Source organism: Ursus americanus, chromosome 27 (genome assembly GCF_024610735.1).
Source record: "Ursus americanus isolate L20-20 chromosome 27, mUrsAme1.1.p, whole genome shotgun sequence".
NCBI lineage: Eukaryota > Metazoa > Chordata > Mammalia > Carnivora > Ursidae > Ursus > Ursus americanus.
The window spans coordinates 23,860,175-23,887,302 of NC_142153.1; the positions used below are offsets into that span (position 1 = coordinate 23,860,175).

Here is a 27,128-nt window from a genome sequence, read left to right on the forward strand (position 1 = left end):
TTCTCCTGGAAGTCTCTGCCAGCCCAGCACTATCACTCTGGTGGGACCTGAGAACCTTCCTGGTGTCTAGGGCTTTGAAATCGGAGACAGTATTGAAGTTGGAGTTCAGACAGCTGGGTTTGAAAGCCAGTGTATTATTTCCTAGCTGTTTCACTTAAGGCAACTTTTCTGAGCTTTATAACTTAAGAAAGAGAATCACGGCAATCTCTTCAGATGGTAGGGCAGGTTAAAACGCACAGTGAGAAGGGGCTCTGCAGATGGGATTCCTATACCATCCTCACTCCACCGCAAACCAGTTCGCAGCTGGACCTCTACCCTTGGGGTCCTTTGAACATCACCCAAGCTTCACAAAGGAAGCAAGCAGATGCCAACAAATCTCATTCCTTTCTACCCTCCTCACCATTGCAACCCACCCAATAAACTGAGCAAGAAGGTATTTCCCTGAAAACTGTAGCCCCTTTTCTGTGGCCTCACAACATACTATTTAAAGCGCAAGGGATGTCCCCCCAGATTGCCCCCTGCCCCTTGTTTAGGCTAATGTCAGTCAGATAATTTTCAGGCATAAGCAAAAACCTGCTGGTGAGAAACCTCTCAAATGTCACTGCTTACAAAAGAGGGTAGAAAACAGAAAACTCTGTTTATTTTCCTGACCTAAAAGATAACATCGCTTCGCCCTTTCCTTTTGTTTAAGGTCAGATCAGGAGCATTCTTTAAAAGTGGCTCCAGAAGAAGTTTCCTATCTGTATATTCTTTAGCAACTTACGTTTTTAGTAATAATGATTATTAGTATTAAAAGAAACAACGATAATTTAGTCATCTGTAAAATGGAAGTAATGATTTGGATTTCAGCCTACCATTTAAAGTGATTGGTAAACTATATAGTAATGATGTTATGGTTATTATATCTAAATCCACATTGATTCTAAAGTGCCCTTCTCGTGGGTTTTATAAGTAGTGGGTGACAAAATGAAGCCAGCGCTGTGATCCCAAGGACCTCATGGCGCTTTGCAGACAAGGTCGTAGAAAAGCAACATTCCTGACACCCCACCCTCAGACCTGAGAGCTGGAGGTGCCTCAAAGTCTCGCCAGTCCTAGTCTAACGATGAGAAAGCAAGGCTCAGAGAGCGCCGTGACCGTGCGCGTCCTGCACGGAGAAACCAGACGGAAGCCCGCACCTGGCTGCGCGTGCGTCCGCGGCTGCCGCTTCCCCACTCGGCGTGCGGAGGGCGCGGGAGGAGGGAGGCGAGGCCCCGCCCTTCCCCCCGGGACGCCCGGCGGCGCGGCGAGCGGCGCGGCGAGCGCGCAGTCACGTAGCAGCCGGCGGACCAGCTCGCTCCGCGCCACGTAGCGCGCGACCCGCGACGGTCAGCGCTTGAAGAGGTAGGCAGGATGCAGCAAAGGAAAGCTCCTCCTCTCCTTACCCGAGTTGCCTCTTTCTGGAAAGTGACAGAAAATGGGACTCTGGCAGCTTTGAACAAGTAAGACATTTCGGAAAGTGTCACAGCACGAGAGATAGCAGGGCGCTCCGAGAGCACGAGTTTCTCTTGTTTTGCACGGAAGGAAACAGATTTGGCCCAAACCGACAGGCTGGGACGCCTCCTTTCTCTTAACCTGCAGCCCTCCCTGCGCCTCCCTTCCCTGACCCGCACCCCTCCGCCCTGGTTCTGTGCCCTGGCCTCGCACACCCCTGCAGTTCCACTCTTCTTATCTGGCGGCGTCAGACTTTGAACAATGCGCCGCACACGCCGGCGTCCGAGGCTAACCCCGCCTCCGGGCACGTAGTGAGGGTGTGCCTTCCGCGCGCGGCTTCAGCTCTCGGGGAGCGGCGAAACCCGAGCCAGTCCCAGGTGCGCCACCGGGAAGCGTGACTCCTTATCTCGGGAAGGGCCGCGCGCTGTCGGGCTGCCCTTCGCGGGGCCGGGATAAGGTCTGAGCCCTACCCAAAGCCCAAGGTTGGTTTCCATTCCACGTTGCTCCTGAAGCTGATCCAGAAAACGTGCACCTTTTTACAGGCGGCCCTCAGGGCCTTGCCCGCCCTCCTGTGTGAGTGTCTCAGACTTCGTGATTGCTTCTGAGGCCACGGCTCCCCTTGCCAACAAGATGGTTTTCAGAATTCTGGCCGCGGAATACAGTCTTCAAAGGAAGGGCTAATCAGAAGCACGGTGTGTTTGGGAAGGCGGAGGCTAGGACACAGCTTGCCGTCCTGACCGCCCTCCACCGTCAGGCGGCCTGGCCGGTGTCAAGCCCTTGGGCTCTTCAGGGGATGGTTCAAAAATCACCGACTTACGGATCTTTGGTGTGCTCTCAAAACCTTTTCCTCACTGGCCTCAACCGTTTCCCACCTCCACCCCCATCCCACGGTCCAGACACATCCGGGCATGATGTCCCTGTCACTTGTCCACTCCCCTGCTCCTGGGCTCTCTACTCAGATGTTACTTCCTCTCCCATGCCTTCCTCCATGCTTTCTCTAGAACCCTGTGCACACCGCACATGTAATCCACGGTGACAATTCTGGTGCACTTCCCAGGCCTTGCTTGATTTCTTTGTTGCCTTTGATGCCGTGGCCACTCCCTCTTTTTTGAAACTCTTCCCTTAACTCGTGGAATTCTACCCCACTCTTTCTCAGGCTTCTGTAACATCTTCCTCTGCTCACGTTTGAGGGTTTTCTCCCAGCCAAGGCTTTCCCTTCAGCCTTCTGTTCACACACACACACACACATCCTTCCTGTGGGACCTCCTCCACATACTCTAATACATGAACACGATTGGTTCCATTGGCAAGAAAGAAGGCCAGAAAATCAGGGTGCACCCTGGCCATGCAGTATCTGGCCCCAGCTTTCCTCTCTGTCTCCAGCTCCTTCCATTCCCCTGCATGTTACCTTCTCTGAGGTCACTCCAAATATCTTCCGTATTTAGACATTTTCAGCCCTGCAGTCACACAGGCTTGAGATGTAGTGTATTAACTATTGTCGAGAAACAAGTCGCCCCAAGACTTTTTAGTAGCTTACGAAGACAGTAATCACTTCTGTGTCTCTTGGTTCTGGCTTAGGCTCCCTCGTGAGGCTGCAGTTAGGATGTTGGCCAGGGCAACCGTCTCCCATGGGGCTGGAGGGCGATCCACGTCTGAGGAGGCTTATTCACATGACTGGTGAGTTAGCACTGGCTCTTGGTGGGAGGCCTCAGTTCTTCTTCATGCGTGTTGCTTGAATATCCTCATGGCCCAGGAACTGGTTTCGCCAGCACAAGTAATTCAAGAGAACAAGATCGAAGCGTCAGTGCTTTTTATAATCTAGCCTCTGAATTCAGTGTTATCTCTTATCGTTCTCTCTTGGTCACCCAGAACAGCCCTGATCCAGTGGGAGACAAGGCTACACAGGGCTGTGAATACAGAAGGTAGGCACGGTCGGGGTCTCGGAGGTGGGCTACCCCATTTAGTTACCCCCTTTTAGTGTAAAGAACTCTGACTCTTCTGTTCACACTCAGCTCACTGACGTAACAGCCGCTTCCTTTAAGAAGTCTTCCCCGTTGGTGAATTTCCTCTTCTGCTCCCGTTAGACCTGGAGCATATCTCCATTTCCTCCTGTCTTAAGCTGCACTGAAATTGTTGATTTACTTCTCTCTTGCCTGGTCTTTGGGTTCCCTGAGGAATAAGAGAATGTCGAAGACAATTTGAAATCACAATGTCTAGAACAATGGTGCACAGCAGAGTCTCAGTGTAATTTATACATGGAGTAAGTGAATTTACTTACTAAATAACATTTAGTAAATAAATGACATTTCCTTTCCCCAGCTAGAAATATTTTGTATAGCACTTCATGTATATCACACCCCCACTTCAATTCTCTGCCGATTGGTTTTTATATTTCAGCTTTCATATTACATTTCCCACCTGCCTGACCCCTGATGAGGTCTCTTCTCCTTTGATCCTGAAATTTTATTCTAAGAATATTTACACATTTGGTAAAGATGTAGCTACAGTGACCTTCATTGCAGTTTGCATGTGATGTTTGGCTTTGTAGAAAACCAAATTTCAAAAAATAGTGATTTGATTAAGAAGGTATGTAATGAAAAATAGACTGTTGTGTAGCCACTGAAATAATAATACAAAAAATATTCGTTGATATGAAAAGATGTTCACCTGATATTACTAGAGTAAAAGTTGTAAACATTTTAATTTAAAATTTGCGATAAAATACCTGTAAGCTACAATTGATCATTTTAGCCATTTTTTAAGTATACAGTTCAGTAGCATCAAATACATTTGCATTGTCGTGCAGCCAGTGTCTAGACCCCCTCATCTTGCAAAGCTCAAAGTCTATACCATTAAGCAACACTCCCCCCCCCATTTTCTTTCCTCTCCTCCAGCCCCTGGCAACCACCATTAGACTTCTGTCTCTATGAATGTGACAATCTGGTACCTCTCAAGGGAAATCACACAGTATTTGTATTTTTGTGCCTGCCCGTTTCATTCAGCATACTATCCTCAAGGTTCATCCATGGTATAGCCTGTGTCTGAATTTCCTGCCTTTTGAAGGCTGAATACTATTTCACTGTATGTATGTGCCACATTTTGTGTATCCATTCATCCAGCGATAGGTACTTGGGTTGCTCCTACCTTTTGGCTGTTGGGAATAATACCGTAATGAGCATAGGTGCGCCACTGTCTGTTCAAGACCCTGCTTTCAGTTCTTTTAGATAAATTACCCAGGAATAGAATTGCTGGGTTAATATGGTAATCCTGTTTTTAGCTTTTTGAGAAGCTGCCATACTGTCCCCTGTAGAGGCTACACCATTTTCTGTTCCCACCTACAATGCCCAAGGATTCCAACTGCCATGCACCCTTGCCAACACTTAATTATTTTCTGGGCACGTGTGTGTTTGTGTGTGTGTGTGCGCGTGTGCGTGTGTTTTCATAGTAGCCATTCTAATGGGTGAGGTGGTATCTCATGGTGGTTTTGATTCACATTTCCCTAATGATTAGTGATGTTGAGCACTGTAGGAGTTCTTTATATATTCTGGGTATTAATCCCTTATATGTATGATGTGCAAATATTTGATCCCATTCTGTGGTTGCCATTTCACTCTGTTGATTGTGTGGAAAACATTTTTTAAAGAGAAATGATTATGCTGACATACACACAATCGGGAAAAAACTGGGAAAACTTGCTAGAAAGTTAGGAGCATGGACTATGGAATTAAGAGTGATTTTCATTTTCTTATGTTTATTATTAGCAATTTTTGGCATAAACATCTCACTTTCACGGAAAATCTTTAAATGAATAACACCTTGATTCTAATAAAGCATAGGGCGTAGGTCTGTCCTTTGCAGATTTAATCAAGAAGGTCTGAAATCAAGAAAATATTTAGATTGTCAGCATCCTCCCGATGGGGTGCTGAGTCAAGGAGGGACAAGTGGTTTTCCTGAGTTTCATTTTGCTCTTCTATGAAATGCAAGATTTTTCCAGTTCTTCATTCCAAAGAATTTATGTACAGACCCTGTCTATAATTGATTGTCCTTAGGAAACTTTTCCCAGCGCCCTCTCTGCTTCAAAAGGCACTTGTTCTGATTTCTATCAGGTCCGTCACACCACAGTGTGCCTGGCTCCCTGTCTAGATGGGGATTTCCTCAAAATCCAGGGCTTACCCCTCTGGGCAACACCCAGAAGCACAGGGCGTGGCACCCTTGTTGAATAATGTTGCCAGATCCAAAAGGCACAGTTCTGTTTCTCAGCTTCCCAGGAGAATTTGACTCAAAGGGTCACCTGACCATTTCTTCCTGTTGCACCTGTCTCCTGTTTGCCCTTGTGTGACCCCACACTGTCTTGTATTTCCTCCTCAGTCTCTGGCTACTCGTTTTCAGTCTGCTTTGCAAAGTCCCCTTTATTCTCCAGCTGAGCTCTAAGACCGAGTTCTTGGCGGCTCAGTCCCTTCTCCTCCTTTGCTCTCCTTCCATGACCTCAGCTATTGCCATGACCTTAATTCCCGCCTATGTACCAGTTATTTCTCACCGGTATACATATATACATCTCACCGGTATACATATATACATCTCCTTAGAGCTCCAGACTTGTGTATCCAACTGCCTCGTGCTGTGTGTGTTTTCTGTTTGTCCTTCCAGATCCACGCTGTACTTTTGGTGACCCTCCTCTCTGCCCTGGCACTTTGAACTTGTGAACTCTATCAGCAGACTCTCTGACTTCCAGCTGGGCTTAGCCAATAGAAGTTTCCAGCAGGAGACTGAAAGGTCAGAGGAGAGTGAGGTCAGTAAGTTTTTTATCCCAGCTCTCTCTTTGGGCTTCACCTCAGACTGGCCGTATCTGTCTACAGAAGGCCACAGATCCTATCAGAAGGCCCTCTCCATCTGCGTCTAGCCCCCTAGACCCTCTCTCAACCAGTTACCGCCCCTTCCCCTTGCTTCCTCAGGCCTAGGCACGGTCACGCCTCCCCACCGTTCCTAGCTTCAGGACACTGCACCATCTCTTTGCTTTCCCTAAACTCTGCCCACACCTTTGTTAGAGGGTTTTTATGAAGCTCTCTTGCCCTGGGTTCCTGCCAGGACCCGGGCTCCTCCACACCTACTCCACATCTCCCCTTGGAATTCTCACAGTCTTCACAAACATGACATGTCCACCACATAACTTCTGATTTTCCTCCACGCCTCTCCTCCCTACATTCTGCCGTCTCTGCGAATGCTGGCACCAGCAGGCCACGCGCACAAGGCAGATGCCTTGGCAGTCAACGCGATTTCTCCATCTCCCCTCAGCCCCACTGTCCTCTGTCTTACCCATCACTATGTCTGGAAAATCAGCTTCCCACAGCTGGCTGCTCCTGACTCTAGTTTTCAGCGTATGTATTATCTTCTGAAAAAATCTTCCTTCACACACCAGTTAAGGGCCCTCCATCTCTTTATTCTCTCTCCACAGGCCAGTTTGTTTGCTTCTCAGGAAATTAGTATCACTTCCTAATATCACTTAAGAAGTGATTATGTATCTCCCTTGGGAGTCATGTCCCTTTGGTAGAACAGGGTGACTGCGCTGTGAAGGATAATGGCTATAGCTCTTCAGGTCACCCCGCTTGGAGGCCTGTGTTTCCTGAGGCTGATCCAGTACGGCACAGTTAATCTCTGCAGTTCCAGACCTGCGTCCGTGCTAACCTCTTCAAGGTTCCGTACCCCCTCAAAGCCTCATGGAAAACGAACCACCGGCCCTACGCATCTTGTCTACATTGGCAGAAATAAATTACATGACATCTAGGATTCCATAAGAGCCCAGTTCTACTGGCTCCAAGGCCAAGGATTTATCCTTGACTGTGCATTTGTTTCAAAGAAACTCCACTTATAAAAACAACGTGCAAAAGATGGAACTGAGATGCCTAAAATGCCAGATTCATGATTTAGTTGCTCGGCCCAGTCAGTGCACTTCAAGTTCAGAAAACAAAACAAACAAACAAACACAAATCTAAATGAAAGAACACATTTCTAAATCAAATTGCCCACCTATTTCAAAGTCCTCCTATACATGGAGTCAGACAGAAACCAGAAATACATCTAGGTGTCACCCGAACTAAACTGAAATATTTGCTGTTTTTTCCTTCTGGAATATCACCTGAAAGAGACACCCATCCTGTTTGATGTATGGATTCAGAGCTGAGAAACCACCATGGTGTTTAGGGTCCCCCTATCTGCTTGAAGCTTTGGGCTTGAACGATGCCAAGGGAATCATTACCATGGATGCTACCTTTGGGCGGGGGTTCGGGAAAACACAGAGAGATGGAGAAAGGCTAAAATGATGGGATAACTGGTCCACTCCATGGACATCATTGAGTGTTAGGGACCAGGCACTGCTTTAGGGTCTGTGTACTGGCTGTGGTTTGAACCTCATTCCTCCTCAATGACCCTCTTCCCATCGTCTTCCAAAGACACTGGACATTATTCCGTTCCTGGACTGGTTAAAAGAAAAAAACACAAAGACACCAGGAGTCATGGCTGGAACTAGTGCCTATTTTTCTAGAAGCCTCTCCTTGAGCTCCCAGCTATTTCAGAGGCATTTCCTTCACCCTTGGGTTCTAAATTCTTAAGCAGCCTATTCACCTTAGAGGAGGAGCCCTTCTCTTACGGAGACCTGGTGATTTGGACATCCTAAGCTGCTTGAGTCCTGAGTCCTGCCCCTGGGTGTGGTTAGGCCTCAGGAAACCAGGACAAGAAGAAGACAGCTCATTGGATTATAGAGCTTTGTATGGTAGTCCCCGTATCTTCGGCGTTGCTTTCTGCAATTTCAGTTACATGCTGTCAACCTTGGTCCAGAGGCAATGATGTGTCATCAGGAGGTCAGTAGCAGCCCCGCGCTGGGTCACAGCACCTGCACCTCTCACAGCACTTCCCTTTGCGTGTAGGCATTTTATCATCTCGCATCATCACGAGAAGAAGGGCGAGTGCAATACAATAGGAGATTTTGACAGAGAGAGAGAAGCTACATTCACATAACTTTTATTACAGTGTATTATAATTTTTCTGTCTTATTATTTATTATTAATTTCTCACTGTGCCTAATTTATAAATTAAACTCTATCATAAGTATATATGTATCGTATATGTAGGGTTCGGTTCCACTAAAGGTTCTGTAAGGTATGCCCTGAGGATAAGGGGGGGACCACCGTATAGTATTTATTCTATTGCTGCTGATCCTGGGGGTGGCCACCATGGTGGGGAAGGTGTTCTCATCTGATCTAAAGCTCTTCCGTTCATCTGAAGAGACTAGAGGTCACAGGTTTTCCATATTCTCAAGACTTCAGTTTTTGCCCTGGGCCTACCAAAACTGGAGGAATGAAGTCCAATCCCTGAATTGTTCAGCTGGAGAAATAGTGGCTCGGGGGTATGTTTTGTCTGGGGATACATATCTCATCAAATCAGTTCGTTGAGTACTTACTGTGTATAGATGGTTAATTTTATGAGTCATCTTAGCTGGAGTGTGCAATCCAGTTGTTTGGTCAAACATTAGTCTGTGTTTGCCAGAAAGATATTTTTTTAAGACATGATTAACATTTCTTTATTTACTTATTTATTTATTTAGAGAGGGAGAGGTGGGGGGGAGGGGGAGAGAGAGAATCTCAAGCAGACCCCACACCCAGCCCAGAGCCCAACTCGGGGCTCACCTCACAACCCTCAGATCATGACCTGAGTGGAAATCAAGAGTCAGATGCTTATCTGACTGAGCCACCCAGGCGCCCCTAGATATGATTAATATTTAAATGAGCAGATTTTGAGTAAAGCAGATGTGCTCCATCATTAATGAGTTGAAGGCCTTAAGAGGAAAGAGTGGGGTACCCACTGCCAGCCTGCCCTACAGATTTTGAACTTGTCAGCTCCCTCAAGTTGCGTGAGCTGAAAATAAAGCCCTTTCTCTAGAAACATCTTATTGGTTCTGCTTCTCTGCAGAACCCTGACTGACATGGAATGGGGAAGGTGGGAGACGGACCGGTGATCGACACGTGGCTTTCAGGTCCCCGGACTCTGCTCTGATGGCCACCTAACCAGACAATAAAGCAGAGTAGATGGTCTGTCCGTGGCCACATAAGTCATGACATTGTTGGGGAATAAGTGCTTGTCTTCACACATTCAGCTTTTGGAGTGACACTTTTAAAGCGCCAAAAGCCAAATTAAACCCATCAAGATGCCTTTGAATGTACAGCATTCCTCTTATGGAGGAAATAGCCTCACCACATCCGGGCAGTTTACGGCTGGAGCCATCCACCTGCTGCCGTCCCGGTGTGAGCGCCATGCGTTTGTCAAGTACGCATGTTGTGTTCCTGCCCCACGCTCAAACTCTGCATTCTGGGAATTAAGCAGAGGAAAAGTTCCTCCTCCTTGACAGCAGCTGCCAGAGCGTGCTTGCTTTAGTACACACTGTAAGTGCAAACCTGGTGTTCTCAGGAGAGCTGTCCGACTTCTTCGTTCTTCGGCTGTGCAGAGCCAAAGAAAAATAACCCAAATGTGGAATCTCAGCTTTTCTCTACTATTATCAATGCTTGCTACCTACCATGGAGGCCTTAGGAGGGAGGTTGCAAAATAGGATACACTATCATCTAAAAATAAATGAGCTGATATTGCATAGTACAAATTACGTTAGTTATGACTTCAATTCCTTTTATTTCTCTTCTCCATGAGTTCGTTCTGAAAAAGTGAAATGGCAAAGTTGGAGGGAAATATGTGAACAATTAAGATTTGGAATACAAAATGTAGCTTTCATCATATTCACTGAACAGCTTTTTTCTGATCAGATCTTTTTAAAAAAGATTTATTTATGAGAGAGAGCGTGCAAATGGGGGAGGGGCAGAGGGAGAGAATCGCAAGCAGGCTTCCTGCTGAGTGTGGAGACCTACCTGGGACGCAGTCTCACAACCCTGAGATCATGACCCGGAGATCAAGACCTGAGCCGAAACCAGGGGTTGGACACTCAGCCAAATGAGGCACCCAGGTGCCGCCTGATCAGTTCTTTCTGATTATCATCTTCTCTCCTGCTTGCTTGCTGCTGCTGCTACTGGGTCACCTGGCGGTGACAGAGCCAGTGGTTCAACAGCGTTCTCAAATGGTAAAAGGAGACACTCAAGGGATCGAGCAGACTCAATGAGACAGAAGGAACATTTCAAAAAGCTAAAAGGTGGATCGAACTCTTGGAAAAACCAAAGAGCTGGAATTAAGAATAGAAGCTAGCTATAAAACTGAGAATCTGAGACAAATAGGGATAAAGTGACCAACTAGAACACACCCTGGTCTTCCTGCTTCACTCGACAGTGTATGAATTTACTGTAAAGTCCTGGGCCGTCAGAAAAATGAACAGAGGAAAACTGGACAGCTCTTCCTCAGCTTTCCTGTCTTCTCTAGGATTTCCTTCTAGCTTTCTCCACCCTTGGCTACCACCTACCTTGGTAACTACCACCGATCCCCATCCTAATCCGGTCAATAGGCATGTGAGACGCATTACTCATGCATTACGTAGGGTGCTTGCTGGTGGATGGAACTGGGGGAGGCAGCTGTGAGAGCCTACTGGCTCTCTGTGACAGACTTGCCCTTTCCTTGTTAAAACGTGTTGTTCCTCAGGGCCCCAAGGGAAGGCTTGCTGTGACTCATGTGACTTTTAAATGTGACAGAAATGCAGGACCAACTTGTTAAAGCTTTTATGGAGGTCTGTTTTCACGAGACAAAATGTAGCCAAGACACACATCAGAGTTCAAAAAGGAAGGCAGAGCAACAGTGATGAAGATGTGGTCATCAGGACAGAAGGACACTGAAGCCGGGAAACACAAGATGAGTCTTTCATGTATCTCATTCCTGAGACACTTGTGATAAGCCCCTGGAGATTTGCTAAATGTGGCATGTACATTGGGCTTTAAGCACTTTATTTTTATTTTTTTTTTAAAGATTTTATTTATTTATTCGACAGAGATAGAGATAGCCAGCGAGAGAGGGAACACAAGCAGGGGGAGTGGGAGAGGAAGAAGCAGGCTCATAGCGGAGGAGCCCGATGTGGGGCTCGATCCCATAACGCCGGGATCACGCCCTGAGCCGAAGGCAGACGCTTAACTGCTGTGCCACCCAGGCGCCCCGGCTTTAAGCACTTTAGAGCCAACCCCAAAAGGGACCGTGTAAGAAGTTACATGATTGGGAAAGGGTGGTCGCCGTGGAAGTACTGATGCTCTTGGAATAAAGATTAGAGCAAAACCCACCCTCCCACTCCACGCATGGCCACCACTCCCACCCAGCTGCCTCTGTGGAGTAGAGTGAACACATTTTCTAACTCCTTTACAATAAAAGTGTCAACAGTCTGTAAAGGCAGGGGCTATTGTGGTGTAGTGACAAACAGTAGTCCCTGTCACCCAGAATTTTATGCTTTATTGAGAAGGGGGAATATGCTATGATTTAATAGGAGGAGGAGATTGAATGGATAGCTTGCACGGGCACTTCTAGGGCAGAGAGATGTTTCACATTTTATGTCAAATTTCCACCATCGGTATAAAGTGCAGTGTTCCGCACAGACACTTGCAGCCTGCCCAGCATGTCTCTTCTGAAAAACATGAAGTGGCTAAAGCGAAAGGACTCGTGAAGGAGGTACGATATACCTTTGTTGGGGTCACAATAATTCATACTTATGGGAAACATGGGGAAGGAAACAAAATCGTGGCTCTTGAGGAAGACGTAGGGAAGGGGCATTACCGCAAACAGGCCGGCTCACAGGGGGAGGAGGAGGGAAACGTTGACTTCAAGGAGAGACTGGACGCCTCCCCTGGACTAATACAAGGGTTCATCTGAAGAAAACATTAGAAACGTGCCCTGGAGATTCAGAGGACACATGCCTCCAGCAGGACCGTCAGGGCATCTTGCTAGGGTAAACGGGAGAGGAAAACAGGGCAAGAACTGTTTCTACAGAACTCTCTTAAGTGAGCAGCATAATATTTCCTCCACAGCAAAGTGTTTTTCGCAGTAGGACCTCTAAGCCATTCTTTTGAGTTTTGTGTGAGTTCTTTGCTTTTTCTTTTGTTTGTTTTTGTCCTGGAGAGCTGGCTTAAGTGACTACTGGTGTAGATGAAAGATGTTCATGTGCTCTAGAAGGGGCTCTCTAATACTCCGAAGCAGAAGTGATGCTGGCCTCGGGATGACCATGTAGGTTGAGTATTGCAGCCAGGGCAACAAGACCTTCATATTACAAATAATCCCAGTTACGTCGTTGCCCCTCTTCTCCCACCAGCCTCGAGGCAGAACAAGCAGCAACTAGTAACACCAGTGATGCTGTGGTGGCCCTCACAGGGCAGAGTGGCTTCCTGCACAAAACCCAGCTGCTCTTCTCCAGACATTCCCATCATGCCTTGCTACTTCCCCTGGAAGGTGGGTGAGGTACCATCCTCCCCAGAAGGGGAAAGATGGCGATCCTTTCAAACACAAGGAACCATGCCTTCTTTCCTCTTCCTTGTCCCAGCTTTTCAGGGGAATTCCAATTCTACCCTAACCAGTCTACTGGAAACTTAGCCTATCCTCGTTCCTACCCATGAATCACCATTATTCATAGACAAGCACAAACCTGACACCCCTCATTTTAGGGCCATCTCACTACTGGCTCACCTTTGGTCACATCAGTCTATTTTTAATCATTTTAAGACTTATGTCTTGTGCATTAATTTATTTACAAGTTTATTGCCTATTCTAGAATATAAGGGCCATGGGAGCAAGGACTTGCTTGTCCTGTCGACTCCTGTATTTTTCACGTTTAGAATAGTGTCTGGCATGTAATTGGTATGCCAAATAATTTATTATTAAAAATAGAGGGTAGAGTCAATTATAAAGCAAGAGCTTAGGGAAATAAAACATTCTAATATTAATATATGAAAATAGTTTTTACTTTTCCGACACAGAGACACCCCCCATTCTATTGAGTGCTGCAATAGGGAAATGTAGAGTAGCCAGAGCTCACTGGGAGTTGGAGAGCTGAGGAAAGAGGAGCACTGAGGGGGTGTCTCCGAGACCCTTTCAGGGAGTCTGTAAGGTAGAAACTAGTTTCATATTAATATTAAGGTGTTGATTTTTTCACCGTGGTGACATTTCTGATGATGCAAAAGCAGCAGAGAGCAAAACTGCTGCCTCCTTCCCATGTGGCATGTGGCACCAAATTGTCACCACATACTCACAGTAAAACAGATTCCAGTTTCCTTTAAGAATGCCCTTGGTAGGGGCACCTGGCTGGCTCAGTCGGTGGAGTGTACAACTCTTTATCTTGGAGTTGTGAGTTCGAGCCCCCCATTGGGTGTAGAGATTACTTTAAAATATTTTTTTAAAAAAGAATGTCCTTGATAAATCAGTAAAAATTATTAATTTTGTTAAATCTCGATCTCTGAGTACATGCGTGCATTTAATATTCTCTGTAATAAAATGGGAAAAACACAACAAGCATTTCTGCTGAATAATGAAGGGTGTTGGTTTTCTTGAGGAAAAACACTTGGCAATTAATTTGTGAGCTAAACTAGCCTTTTATTCCCCCTGGAACACCATTATTCTTTAAAATTTTAAAGTGTGAAAGCCAAACTATGGTTATTTAGACTTGGATATTTGAAGGGTATTTTCTCAAAATGAATAAAGTAAGCTTGTCCCCTCAAGTAAAACAACTGACAATATCAGTTGCCAATGATAAAATGTTAACTTTCAAGAAAGAATCAGAATTATAGAACACTTGTGTATATCACTGTGAGCTTGACGGCTTCCTTATAGACATTATTCTGATGAGATTGGTGGCAATATATTAATAATGTGATTTTGGGGGGATGTGTAATAAAATATGTCAAAATTTGGAAGATCTACATAAGTCAGTGAGGCAATAATTTTCCAAATGTCACAAAAGCATGCATGGGTAAAAGATCTATTCAAAGTGCAAAACAGATCAATGGATTTCACAGAACAGAATTTAAAAAGTTCATTGAGAAGGTTCCAGATTCCACATTAAAATTAACTTTAAAGAAACTAGCACTTACTGAGTTTGGGTGTAGTATCAAAGAATATGTGCACTTATCTTTAAAACCAATTAAAATACTCCTCCCTTACACAGAGACTGATTTTTCTTCATGAACTTCTGCCAAAACAAGATACTACTACAGAAGGAATGTAGAGGCAGAGTAGATATGGGAATCCAGCTATTTTCTATTAAGCCAGACATTAAGGAGATTTGTAAAACGGTAAATGACATCGCTCTTCTCACTAGACATTTTTCTGTTTTGGAAAATAGTTATCTGTCATAATCTACATTAACACGTAACTCATTATGATCGTCACTCAAATATTTTTAAAATTTCTCCGTATTCAGTTTTAGTATGGTAAATATTGATAACCACATCTTTTTTTAAAAAAGCTACCAGGAATCCTCAGATTTTAAGAGGGTAAGTGGATTTCGAGACCAGAATGTTCGGAGATAATGGTTTGGATAAGACTTGTAGAATTCAGCAGTGGCTCCAAAGACACTGAGGCATTTTCTCTCTTTGCTGGAGGCGGGTTCACAGTGTGAGGGACGAAGTGAATTATAAAATTAAACTGAAGGCGGGGAGGCTGATGTTTCCCGGAGGCTCCTTTGTGCCTCCGGACATGTCCTCAGGCTCTCCTCCGAACCATCCTGTGAGGTCATGGCGATTCAGTCCAAAAGAGAAGGAGGCTCAGAAGGGTTCGTTGGCTACAGCGAATAGAAGCGGGTGGCAGAACCACAGCTCTGCCAGCACTTCCCATCAGACCGGTACATCTGATAATGACCGGAAATGTTTAGGTCCCAAATACTTTCACCCAAAGTATTGGCACCATTGAGGTCAAACATGGCTTCGCGGCATCTGAATTCTCCCAATGACGGCCTTGGCATGCCGGCCTCGGAGGGCCGGCGAACACAGTGGCATCACAGAAGAGTTACCCAATTTCCTGCCAACCTCTGTAAACCAGCTGGGTCTCTTTCTAAACTCTTGGAATTGTTCTACTTCCTAAGGGAAAATGTTGTGGGTGTTCGGGGTTGTGTGTGTGTGTGTGTGTGTGTGTGTGTGTGTGTGTGTGTTGCCTTCGGTTAGGGTTTCTGGCATTTTGTGAGCATGGAACTGATTAGTGCATAGGGTCAAACAGCTTGCGCTGGGCTTCCTATGTGAATGCGAACGGTGCTGATTTCCAGCTTCCCGTTCGATAGGTTATCGGCGGCCGCCGCGGCGGGCGCTGCAGCTGCAGACGGCGTCCTTCAGTTTCCCTTCAGTTTCCTGCAGCGTTAGAGCGCGGCCTGGCTGCCCCTGCGCGCGCGGCGGCCGCCTCCGCGTGCCTTTCCTGCAGGGTTTCGGGAAAGGTGTTCGATTAGCCTGTGGAGAGTACTGGCCAGGCACAAACGCAGGTCTAGGGCCCGCTGCCGCTAGTGATCATCGGCGTAGCTGCCCGCGAAGGAGTGAGCTCTCAGGCCCCGCGCTCTGCTTCCTCGCACGGCTCGTTCCAGCCTTGAAGTTCGGTAACTCTGAGTTCTACTCCCAGCCACCACTGCCTAACGCCCCACACTCTGGTGGTTCTGAAGCATTCGTTTTTCTTCTTTCTGATTCACATTCCGTGTGTTCTTTGTCCCCTTTTCTTTCCCCCCTTGTTATCCCTACATTACAGCCTCTTATATTTAAGTTCTTCTAGAAATGTCCTCCTTCACCAGCTCTTGTTATCCAGCTCCCATTGTCTCTAAAGTAGTATTAGGATGGCGGGCTTTTTCTTAGAAAGGAGATCCAGAATGTGTTTGCTTCCTGTTCTGTTAGGGGGTTGGAGATTGGCTTCTGTCAGAATCCTCCCTCGTCGTATAATGTGGGCCGGGGAAGCTGGGCTGGCAGCCATTTCTCCAGCTCCGCTCTATTTTTATCAAATTCAGTTGGAGTTAAGTAGGCGGGATAATGGCAAACTTAAGTCATCGGCTTTCATGTCCGAGTATGAACAGCTCAAATGGAACCAGGACGGTAAACTGTTTTCCACCAGCTGGGGCTCCCCCACACTCTGTGGCCTCCCCAGAGCCTCGGGGAGTGGGTTTGGCTCCATCTGGTGGTGCGATGGGCGAAGGCTTTGCTGCCCGGATCCTACAACGCTTGAGGAAAACCTGTTCGCTGTGAACAGGCAAGCAGGAATTTAAGCAAAATAGTGGGAACATTTACAGCAGATTACTTAGTATGCCCAGAGTTCAAATTTGTTGTTAGCCTTGCAAATGTGTGTAAGTTACAGAATCCCTGGGACCGTGCAAAGCTAAGGTTTATGGGTGTTCACTTCAGATATAAGTCCTGTTGAGTTTTTAACTTTTCAGCGGGGTTTTTGTATGCTTAGGGTGGGATCCAAATGTTCCATGTTGGTAACTTATGCTCCTGTGAATAACATGGGCAAATTGCTTAATTTTTCTAAGCCTCAGTTTCTCATTTTGTTATCTGCAAACGATAGTCTCTAAGAACCATTCCAGTCCTTTAAAAATGTCAACCAGCTACAAATATTGCCAGTTTCATGATTCACGCCAGTGACTGTTCGTACTTCAGATCCATGATTTTTTCCATCTTCTGAGAGTTTAATGTTAACAAGTAGTGTAGAAATAATACCAATAATTGTCTTATCTTAAAAAAAATATTTTATTTATTTATTTTAGAGAGAGATAGAGAGGGGACGAGCGGGAGGTGCAGAGGGAGAGGGAGAGAATCTGAAGCATACTCTCCACTGAGAGGGGAGCCCAGCTCAGGGTTCGATCCCATGACCCTGAGATCATGACCTGAGCCGAAACCAAGAGTCTGGTGCTTAACCACCTGAGCCATCTAGGCGCCCATATTTGTCTTATCATCTACTGAGTCCTGCTATATCTCTGGTATTGTCTTAGACACTTCTCACATGTTCGCTTTGTTATTTGATCTTTCCAATATTCTGGCTGACCAAATTCTGCAAGATAAATATTATTATGCTTACTTTACAGGTTGGGAATCTAAGGCTACCACACCCTACCCTCCATGTTTACAAGCTAGGAAAGAAAATAAAAATAAACAAGTGAAAAATATGGCATTCTTCTAATTGTAATTCATTTTAATTCATCATACCACGATTCGTGGTGTAGAGCACAGTGCAATTTGTCAGGTTCTGACAATACCAAACATATTCAGGCCACGTAAGAGGAGATATTTCTCTGTCTTTAACATATTCATTAAGCTGCTGTCATATGGTGATTGTTAGAGAAGTAGTTAAAAAAATACATTTTCCAAGGATTCAGGAAGAAACTCGCATTTATTAAGCTCTAATACGGTACCCACCCTCTTCCCTGTGCAGTGAGCAGTGAGGAGAGCTGGAGAATCAGGTCTTCAAAGGTGACTGCCACATCCCCACTGCTGATTTGAAGACGACAGGTGGCAGGGGCTCATCAGCACTTTGCAGGAACAGCTGTGGGGTGCCCCTGACAGGGCACAGTAGCAGGAGTGTATTGTTTTTGTTGATGGTTTGTTTGAGTATTCCTTTTGATATACCAGAGTGTGTGCTTTATATTCCAGAGTGTGCTGCCTATACATTTTATTTGGAAAACAGAGCTTCCAGGTCCAATAGTATGGGAACCACTGGGCTAAATAAAGTTAAATGGGTTTTTGGCTATAGAGAAAGACTTCTTGAAGTGTTTTGTATGTCAATGTGTACTTCTTATTTAACTTATAAGTTGAATGTACTTTAACATATAAAAATCAAATAACCCCCAGTAGCTAGAGATAAGGCAGAAAGTAACTCCTGTCTCTCTACTAGAAACCTTGTCACCTAGCCACTGTTGATTTGTGTGTGTGTAAATTTCCAAGAATATTGGGGTACCTGGGTGGCTCAGTTAGTTTTGCCTCTGACTCTTGATGTCAGCTCAGGTCTTGATCTCAAGAGTGTGAATTCAAGCCCCACGTTGGGCTTCATGCTGGGCATGGAGCCTACCTAAAAACAAAATTTTTTTTTTAATTTCCAAGAACATTGTAGTAGCATCATTTTGCTTATGTGGGATAGCACATTAATTCAGATGAATGTTGAAAAAAATGCTCTGTTGGGGCACCTGAGTGGCTCAGTCATTAAGCATCTGCCTTTGGCTCAGGGTGTGATCCTGACCTTCTGGGATCGAGCCCCACATCAGGCTCCTCGCTGGGAGCCTGCTTCTTCCTCTCCCACTCCCCCTGCTTGTGTTCCCTCTCTCGTTGCCTGTCTCTCTCTCTGTCAAATAAATAAATAAAATCTTAAAAAAAAAAAAGAAAGAAAAAAATGCTCTGTAGCTGTCACCCTGAGCTATAGTCCTATGGAGCGTCTGTGAGCCCCATAGCTGCTGCCCCCTGTGGAGGCGGGGTTACATCATCCACCTTGCAAGCTCCTCCCAGCATCCTGCCCTTAGGTTACCTACCTAGTTCCAGTAGGCCTTGGTCTTTGCTATCAACAGTTTTGATGAATGATCGACCCCCCACTGACCTGACGTCCAGATGGAATTTCCTATATTATAGATATTAGTCATGAAATATTAGGACAAAAGTTATATGTTTAAGAAGTCTGTTAAGGGGGCGACTGGCTGGCTTAGTCAGTAGAGCGTGCGACTCTTATCTCAGGGTTGTGGGTTCAAGCCCCATGCTGGGTGTCAAGATTACTCAAAAATAAAATCTTAAAAAAGAAGTCTGTTAAGAATTCCTAGGTTGCTAAACACTTTTTGGGAAATCCTATATCCCGATTCATGGAATTTTACCATTTTAATAGTAACGTCTTTTCTATGTGCTGGACACTTTACATATGCTAATTTGACTAACCCTTCCAGCAGCGCCATAACGGAAGGAGCATGCAACATCTATGAAGAGGAAGTGAACCAAAGATTGGTTAAGCACCTTTCATCCCTAGACTACAAATTCCAGAATCTTTTAGCACCTCCTACTGTCTCCCTGTCTTGGTCTCTGATACCCTGTAGGACCTCCGCTTCTTGGAACATCAGCTGATCAGGACAGAGAGTTTTGAGCATTTCCTGGCCGACGACATCCCCTCCTTCCAGCAGCTCTCCCCTCCCACTCCCAGCTCACTGCTCTGAGCAGTGTCAGACTCTATAAGATGTTTCTATATTAAGATATGAAATGAAAGAAACAAAAAGTAGACTTCTACGTACACTCCAGCTTCAGTATGGGAAAAGCACACAGAAAAGAAGACTAGAAGGAAAATGGTGATTGTGTTAGAGTTGCAGGGTGATGGATTTTTTTTTCTTTTGTATGACTTTTCTGAAGTATGGCTATATGCATTATTAAATGGGAGAGATTTACCTTTTTCACGCATTTATATATATCTCTCCAAAAACTGAAAGACATCTACCAACTCAGATGGTTACCATACAATACTATGAAATAGTCTTTACAGTAGTTACTGTTTATCCATTGATTAATAATTGCTATTTACCTTACATATAAAAGTTTGAATTCCCATGAAAACTCATCAAAGAAGCTATTATTGTGCTTTTTTGAAATTAAGGACACAAAGGTAAAGAGAAAGCCAGTGATTTTTCCAAGACCACATTGCTGGAAGTGGAATTCACTATTGTCAGTCTCACAAGACTTCAGAGTGCCCTCTCAGATAAACAGATGTCTATAATGTCTGGATTTCTGTGAGCTGTTTTCACACAAATCCTTTCAGTCATTTTATCAGTCTATCATCATCATTCATCTGGTAGAAAAAGTTATTATCTAAGATCCCTATTTTCATGGTACCCCCAAATTTTGTTACTGTATGAGGATCATGTGAAGAGTGGCAAGCACATAACAAGAGTCTACAGCATCTGACAGTGCTCCTAAGTCCAGCTTCTGACATTAATTCCTTAGCAGGTGAGTTGGCCTGTCTCCAAGATGGCCCCCAATGAGCCCTGCCTCCTGGATTCATGCTCTTGTGTAGTCCCCCCCGTATCATAGCAGAGTTGTCCTGTGAGACCAAATGAACACAGCAGAGGTGATGGTCTGTCACTTCTGAGACTGGGTCATAAAACACATCCTGGCTTCCATCTTTCTTGCTCACCCTTGGATCACGTACTTTGGGGGAAGCTAACTGCCATGTCGTGAGGACATTTGAACAGTCTATGGAGATGTCCACATGGTGAGAAACTGAGGCCTCCAGCCAACAGCTCTGTCACTGAGTGATCTTAGAAGCAGTTCCTCCAACCTCCTCAAGCCACCAGGTGACTCAGCCCCAGCTGACTCCTTGACTGAAATGTCATGAAAGACACTGACTCAGACCCACCCAGCAAAACCACTTCTGAATTGTTGAGCCCCCAAAACTGAGTAGATAAATGTTTGTTGATTTAAACCAGTAAGTTGTGGGGTATCTTGCTACATGGTGATGAATAAATATAGAATTTCAGTTAATGTCTTTAGTTCACAGGACCTCAGACAGAGAGGAACTGTACTTGAAGAGCTGCACATCAGGAGAATTACCTGCACTGGGACCTGATTTAAATGGTGACATCCTGGATTTTGAGCTGATGACATACAGGGATGAGACTTTCAGGCAGCACTGGGAGGAATAAGAGTATTTTGCCTATGGGAGGAATATCATGGTTCAAAGTATGTCCCCAGATTCTTCAACATTCCTTTAAAAAGGCAGAGCCTCATTCCCCTGTACTTGAGGGTGCACTGGACTTAGCAACTCAATTCTAATAAATAGATAAAGCGGAAGCGACTGTGTGACTTCAAAGACCAGATCATAAAAGTCACTGTGTCTTCCCTGTGCTCTTCCTCTTGGAAGGCCCACTCTAGAGAAAGTCGTGAGCAGTGTTATAGAGAGGGCCACGTGACACGGAGACCTTCTGCCAACAACCACTTGAGCAAAATTTATGGGAAGTGGCTCCTTCAGCAGCCCAGTCAAGCCTTCAGATGACACCAGCCCAGCCAACCTCACGAGAAACCCAGAACCATTCAGCTAAGTCACTCTCAGAACCTAGTCCTCAGAAACCAAGTGAGAAAATAAATGTTGCCTTAAGTTCCTAAGTCTGGGGGTAATTTGTTCACAAGAGAAAATTAATGTATCAGTGGTGAAAACTACCTGGTAATATTTTCATACTTGAATTAGAAAGTAAGTTTTGAGTAAGCCTAGGCAATTTTCTTCCTATGTTCTGCAATTATTCTTGTTCCTGGCCTTCCAACATATGCTCAAAAGTTCCTTTAGTCTCTGTTATCAAATTTTTACCTAGGTTATCTCTGTCTTTGGTAGCTCTCAAAGAACTAGAAAGAGAAAGTGAGAGAGAGGGACACCCCATAAACATTGGATGGATAGAAACAGTATTACACAAAGGTAGCTGAGCTGGTTTGTATATATTGTATCTCATTATATACATATACAGTTGAGGTCAAGTACAAATAATCTCTAAGAATATACAGAAGATACAAGAAAGTCTTTAACTTTAGGTTCAAGTTAAATATTGTACCCTTGAAATTCAGCCCAGCTGTCTGGACTTGAAACTGGCTCCTCTACCATATTCATTTCCTTTGTCCTCTGCTCTCCAGGGAGAAGGGCATGGAGGAGGGCCAACTGGGAGTCCAGGAGGCCTGAGTGTGGGACTGGTTCTTTCCCGATGGGGAAGACCTCTCCTTTAGGGCCTGTTCTCTCTTCCAACCCCTCCCTGGCCCTTCCTTCCCTTCTCTCTTTTCCCCTTTCTTCATGCCTGCAGTTTAGGTTTTCAGCCCATTTGTTCTATTGTTTTGATGCTCTATGCGTGAGTCTATAGTGTATGTGTGTGTGTGTGTGTGTGTGTGTGTGTGTGTGTGTGTGTGTGTGTGTACGTACCCAGGAAGGGGGCAGTGACAAGGTAGTGGGGTGATATCTGCCACACAAATAAATAATTGCAGTATTCTGTGGTGAGCGTGTTGCCTGTTGACTGTCTACAAGGCCGCCAGAAGGACTTGATTTAAGAAAGCTAAGTGTGTTAGCTCTCCTGCAAGGAGGGGAACATCACCCTGATTGTCTCAGTCCTGTCTCAGAAAAGGAAATTCGAGCAGGGTATTCATCTGCCTTCAGGGCCTGGGCTGGGTGATTTTAAGGTGGGACTTGCAAGGTGGAATCGATCGGGATGGGGCAGAGTTCTGCCTTCATGGCTTTCTCTGATGGGAGGGCACAGAGAAATAAGGGGCTTGAAGCTACTCTTCATGCACAAGCTGTGAGTCTCGTAAGTAAACTGTTTTGTTTTTAGTTTTTTACTGCAGCCTTTTCTTCTAGGAACTTGTGTTTCCTGAAGGGACTGGCTAGGTGGTTTTCGTTTGATCCTAATATTCTGTAGTGCAGGTGCAGGGAACTGTCGGTGTCAGCTCTCCGGGGCTGCAAAAGTGGCAGCACGAAGGAGGGAGGAGTTCGTTCCTTCCGGGTGACAGCTGAGAGCCAAGAGGGTGAGGCTGGGAAAGCCTTGGGTGATGACGAGTGACTTGAGCAAGGGATCCTAAGGACAGAAGCGCGACTGTGGATTCTCCAGGGGAGCAAGCCAGGAAAGCATCTAGAGTGTACGTTTGTATAAATCAACTGGCATCTTGCTGTGGCGTATATCTGCCCTGCCTCTGTGGCTCTGGTTCCCCAATGAGGCTGATGCGGCCCGTCTGGGGACACACTGAGGAGTTAGGTCCTAGACCCGCAGAAGGATATAGGAAACCCTCAGGGCATGAAATGGTGAGGTGCATTCGGGGAACACCAGCAGGGTGTTGGTGTGGGTGTGGGGGGAGGATGATGAGGGCTGAGGTGGGAGAGAGCACCCAGACAGGAGTCCGGTATGCTGGGAGAGGAGCCGGGGGCTTTGTAAGCCAGGCTGCCCAGTCCCACTGCGCACTGCCCGGGCCCGCATTAGTGGCTCTGGGTGGGTCCTGTTCACTAGTGTGTTCTAAAAGCTCCAGACGTGTTTCTCACCCACAACCAGGCTGAGAACCGCTTCTGTGAGCAAAGCAGTGCCCCGGGAAGGTCCTCGAAGCCAGTCTGCATCTGAGGTGATGGACAGCGGCGTAGAGCTGCGGTGGGTGAGGCCGGGTAGGGGGACGCCTGCATCCCACAGGAGCAGAGCTTTGCAGGTGTCTGCAAACTCTTGCATTGACGTGGATGAGGAGCTGTGCCCGGGGCAGTGAGGTTGCCTGGTCTGGCTAGGAGAGAACCCAAGTTCTGGAAATTTGCTCCTCTAGGCTTGAGATATTTCCCTGGGGGGATGGCCTAGAGCCCACTTCCAGTCTCTGGGCTTGGAGGAATGGCACTGGACCGCTGAGGCCAGCCAGCTGTGGACACCGAGGAACCCCGGTGGGTGCAGTGTGGAGGTGGGGGTGGGGTGAGCACAGTGAACATCTGTGGAGACATGTCCCAGGTTTGCCTAAGCCTGGCCCTGACCTGGCCCTGACCGTGTCCTAACACCATCCGCCAATTCCTACTCAGATATGTTATCAGAAAAATGCCTTTGTGCAAATGAGAAATTTGGAATTTGACCTGTTGATGGTACAGATGCTTGCTTCCTAGATTTCTTCCAATTTTAAGTTTTTTCCTAACCAATAGAGAACTATGTTTTTTGCTTTATAATTAGAAAGGAAAAGGACAAAAGTGGTGATTTCATCATTCCCCAGTTAACCTTGTTGTCCTGTAGTCCCTTACAACAAATGACCGTACCACACACTTGGTTAGTGTGTTACATTTTCCTCTGTGCTAGTGGCCTTCCTTGATAGCTCTTTCCTTTCCTGACCCTTTGAAACTCAAAACTCCAGTTGTATCCTATTCAGTTTGCCCGGGACCATTATCGTTTACCTGATTTTACAGCTGAAGAAACTGTATGGATCAGAAAATTGATGCCCAGGAAGGGGCAAAAAATTGGGTCAAGGCAGTCACTCCTACCAGCAAGAGAGTGCCTAGGAATGGGGAGTAACAACTTCTTTCCCTTTCTCTCTTCCTGGTCCAAGTTCACCATGTTCTCTATGATGTTCACTTGGTCCCTGAGGACTTTCTCATCAGGCATACAGCCATGGGGATCCACTTTCAGCTGTTGAGAAACAGGTCCCTCCAAAACCTAAAATCCAAGGCGGTCAGTTCTTGGTTCTTCAACTCTAAAACTCCTGTCTAGGTGCAAGGCAACATTTTCTCCTCGTCCCCATGCTAGATTCCCCAGTCTGGGAAGAAAGGCGTGGGTCATTAAAGGCTGCAGAGATTCCCCTTGGGCTTACCCCCCAGCCCGGTCACCCCAAGGCTGACCATGTGGTCTCCATGTGGGTGAACACTGGATATTGCAGTTCCAAGAACCAGCTATAACCCATCAAATATTTATTGAGTGTTTGCCTTATGCTGAACACTGTTCTCGGTGGGGAGACAGAGCAGTGGACAGAATGACAAAACAAAATGCGTGTTCTCTTGGAGCTCTACTTCTTGGGGATGGATGGAACAGATAACATATGTAAGTAAAAGGTAATATTTGAAGATGATAAGGGCCATGGAAAAAAATGAAACCTGAAAGGGGAATAGGGGATGTGTGTGTGTTTGGGGGGTGGTGTTGGGGAGGAATGTGGTGTGCAGTTGTAGATAGGTTGATCAAAGGATTACTTTGATCACATGACATCTGAGCCAAGGCTGGAAGGGAGTAAGGGGAACATTCCTTATACTTCAGGGAATAGTATTCCCAGTAGAAGGAACAGCGAGTGCAAAGTACCTGAGTCCTTAAATGTTGGAGGAATAGGGAGGAAATAGTAAGTCCAGAGCTGAGGAAACAAAGGAAGTTAAGTAAGGTAATTGGGCCAGTGCTGTAGGTCCTGGAAGGCCACTATCAATTTTCTTCTTATGACTCCCATGCCAGAGCAGCCATGCTATCTATCATTTTGGGACTACTCTGCCATTTGGCTCTCCCCACGTGCACAGCCCCTTTCAATGGCCCAGGCCAGGCAGATGCCACAGGAGTGGATGTGGAAGTTAGGGGGTTGGGTGGGGAGGTGGACTCCACGCTGGGTGGTGGGGCATAGGCTTCAAGGGAAGCCCGGGAGTCCTCCCACTGAGTCACCCTTTCGGTCCTGTGTTCTTCTCCTGCAGTTATCTTTACCAAATTCCACCTCTCATATTTTTAAGCTGTTCATCCCGTCCACATTTCAACAGTTGATAGCCTGAGGTATTCCAGTGCAACATTAGCAGCTGAAGACCCACAGTGATTTCAGTCTTTTAGTGCCTCTAAACATATTTAATATTCCCAAAAGAATGGCCTTCTTTTTTCCTCCAGAGATAAATACTATCTACTTTCAGTCAAGTACACATCTTTCCGGGTTGTCACTCAACTGTTTCTGCCTCTGGAATGCTGTGCGTGTTGGAAGAGGTAACAATTAGCTTTGACAGCCTTCTGTTTGTTGTCTGTGCAGGAGCAGGTTGGTCTGAATCACTCCCTGGTTAGCAACTTGTTAGCTACCAGCTGTTTGGAAGACCCGCTAGTGTCCACGGGGGTGGGGGTGGGGGCTCGCCTGGTTCTGTGGAGACGTGAGCCATTGGCCAGCAGCGGCCTTCCTTCTCCAGAAGAGGGCGAGCGAGTGCCACGCTGACCACAGAGGCCTCCCCAGCAGGGTCTGTCCAAGGCCTTTCAGCCACCAGGCAGGCAGGAGGAAGCATGGGAGCCATGTTCCCCTTTCCTTCTCCAGGCTCTCTAGTCAGATGCTAGTTCATTCTGTCTTAGTTTTGCATGTCTCTTTTCATTTCTAAACCTCCTGTCCCAGCTCCTCGCTGTATCTCCTCTACCTGCCACAGGCTCCTCCCGATCTCTGTCCCCCCACCCACACCTTTGCTGATTTCCAGAATCATCTTTCTGAAGCACCTGCTCGCAAATCTATGAAGGCCCTGGAACATAATAGGTTCAAGTTTACACCCCTCAGCGTGGCATTTGGACCCTTAAAACTCAAACCGCAACCTGCTTCTGCAGTTTTCTCTGCCTTTTACCCCCTGTTACAAAAGCCACCCTTCCACATGGAATGCATAGAACAGGGGGTTTGCGTAGACAGTGCAAGCTGAGGGCCTTCATCCCCCAGCAGTGTGACTTTGGCAAGGAGTCTGACCTCTTTGGGCCCTACTTTCTACACTTATACCTGGGGCCCAGGAATACCTTCCCCTTAGGCTGGAGTAACAAGTAAACGACGCTGTAAATGTGAAGTTCTTCCCATGCAGCACCCACAAGACAAATTTTTTTTTTTTTTAAAGATTTTATTTATTTATTCGACAGAGATAGAGACAGCCAGTGAGAGAGGGAACACAAGCAGGGGGAGTGGGAGAGGAAGAAGCAGGCTCACAGCGGAGGAGCCTGATGTGGGGCTCGATCCCATAACGCCGGGATCACGCCCTGAGCCGAAGGCAGACGCTTAACCGCTGTGCCACCCAGGCGCCCCCCACAAGACAAATGTTGTTATTGTCGATCATCTGTTTACGCTGAGCTTCCCTTCCTCTTTGCCATTGTCCAAATTCCCTGACCTCTTTACCTCTCGACATTCCACCCTCTAAAGTCCTGCCTCCCTTCTGCCAACCCTCCTCTCCCTCAGGGCCCCATGGTCTCTGTAACTTCCTTTACATCAACTTGCTTCCTTGTGCCCAGAGCCGGGCAACAATCAACTCTTCTCCTGAGCACACCCTACCCAGCCGGCACT

At 46.2% G+C, this 27,128-nt stretch overlaps 1 long non-coding RNA gene across 1 annotated transcript; it reads left to right on the plus strand.

The window, feature by feature from the left end:
• Window positions 1-1,339: 1,339 nt before the first annotated feature.
• On the plus strand, window positions 1,340-21,484 carry LOC148107638 (uncharacterized). Its single transcript, XR_015721979.1, has 3 exons — window positions 1,340-1,478; window positions 3,049-3,147; window positions 19,307-21,484. It is a non-coding gene; the product is annotated as an uncharacterized LOC148107638 (long non-coding RNA).
• Window positions 21,485-27,128: the final 5,644 nt, after the last annotated feature.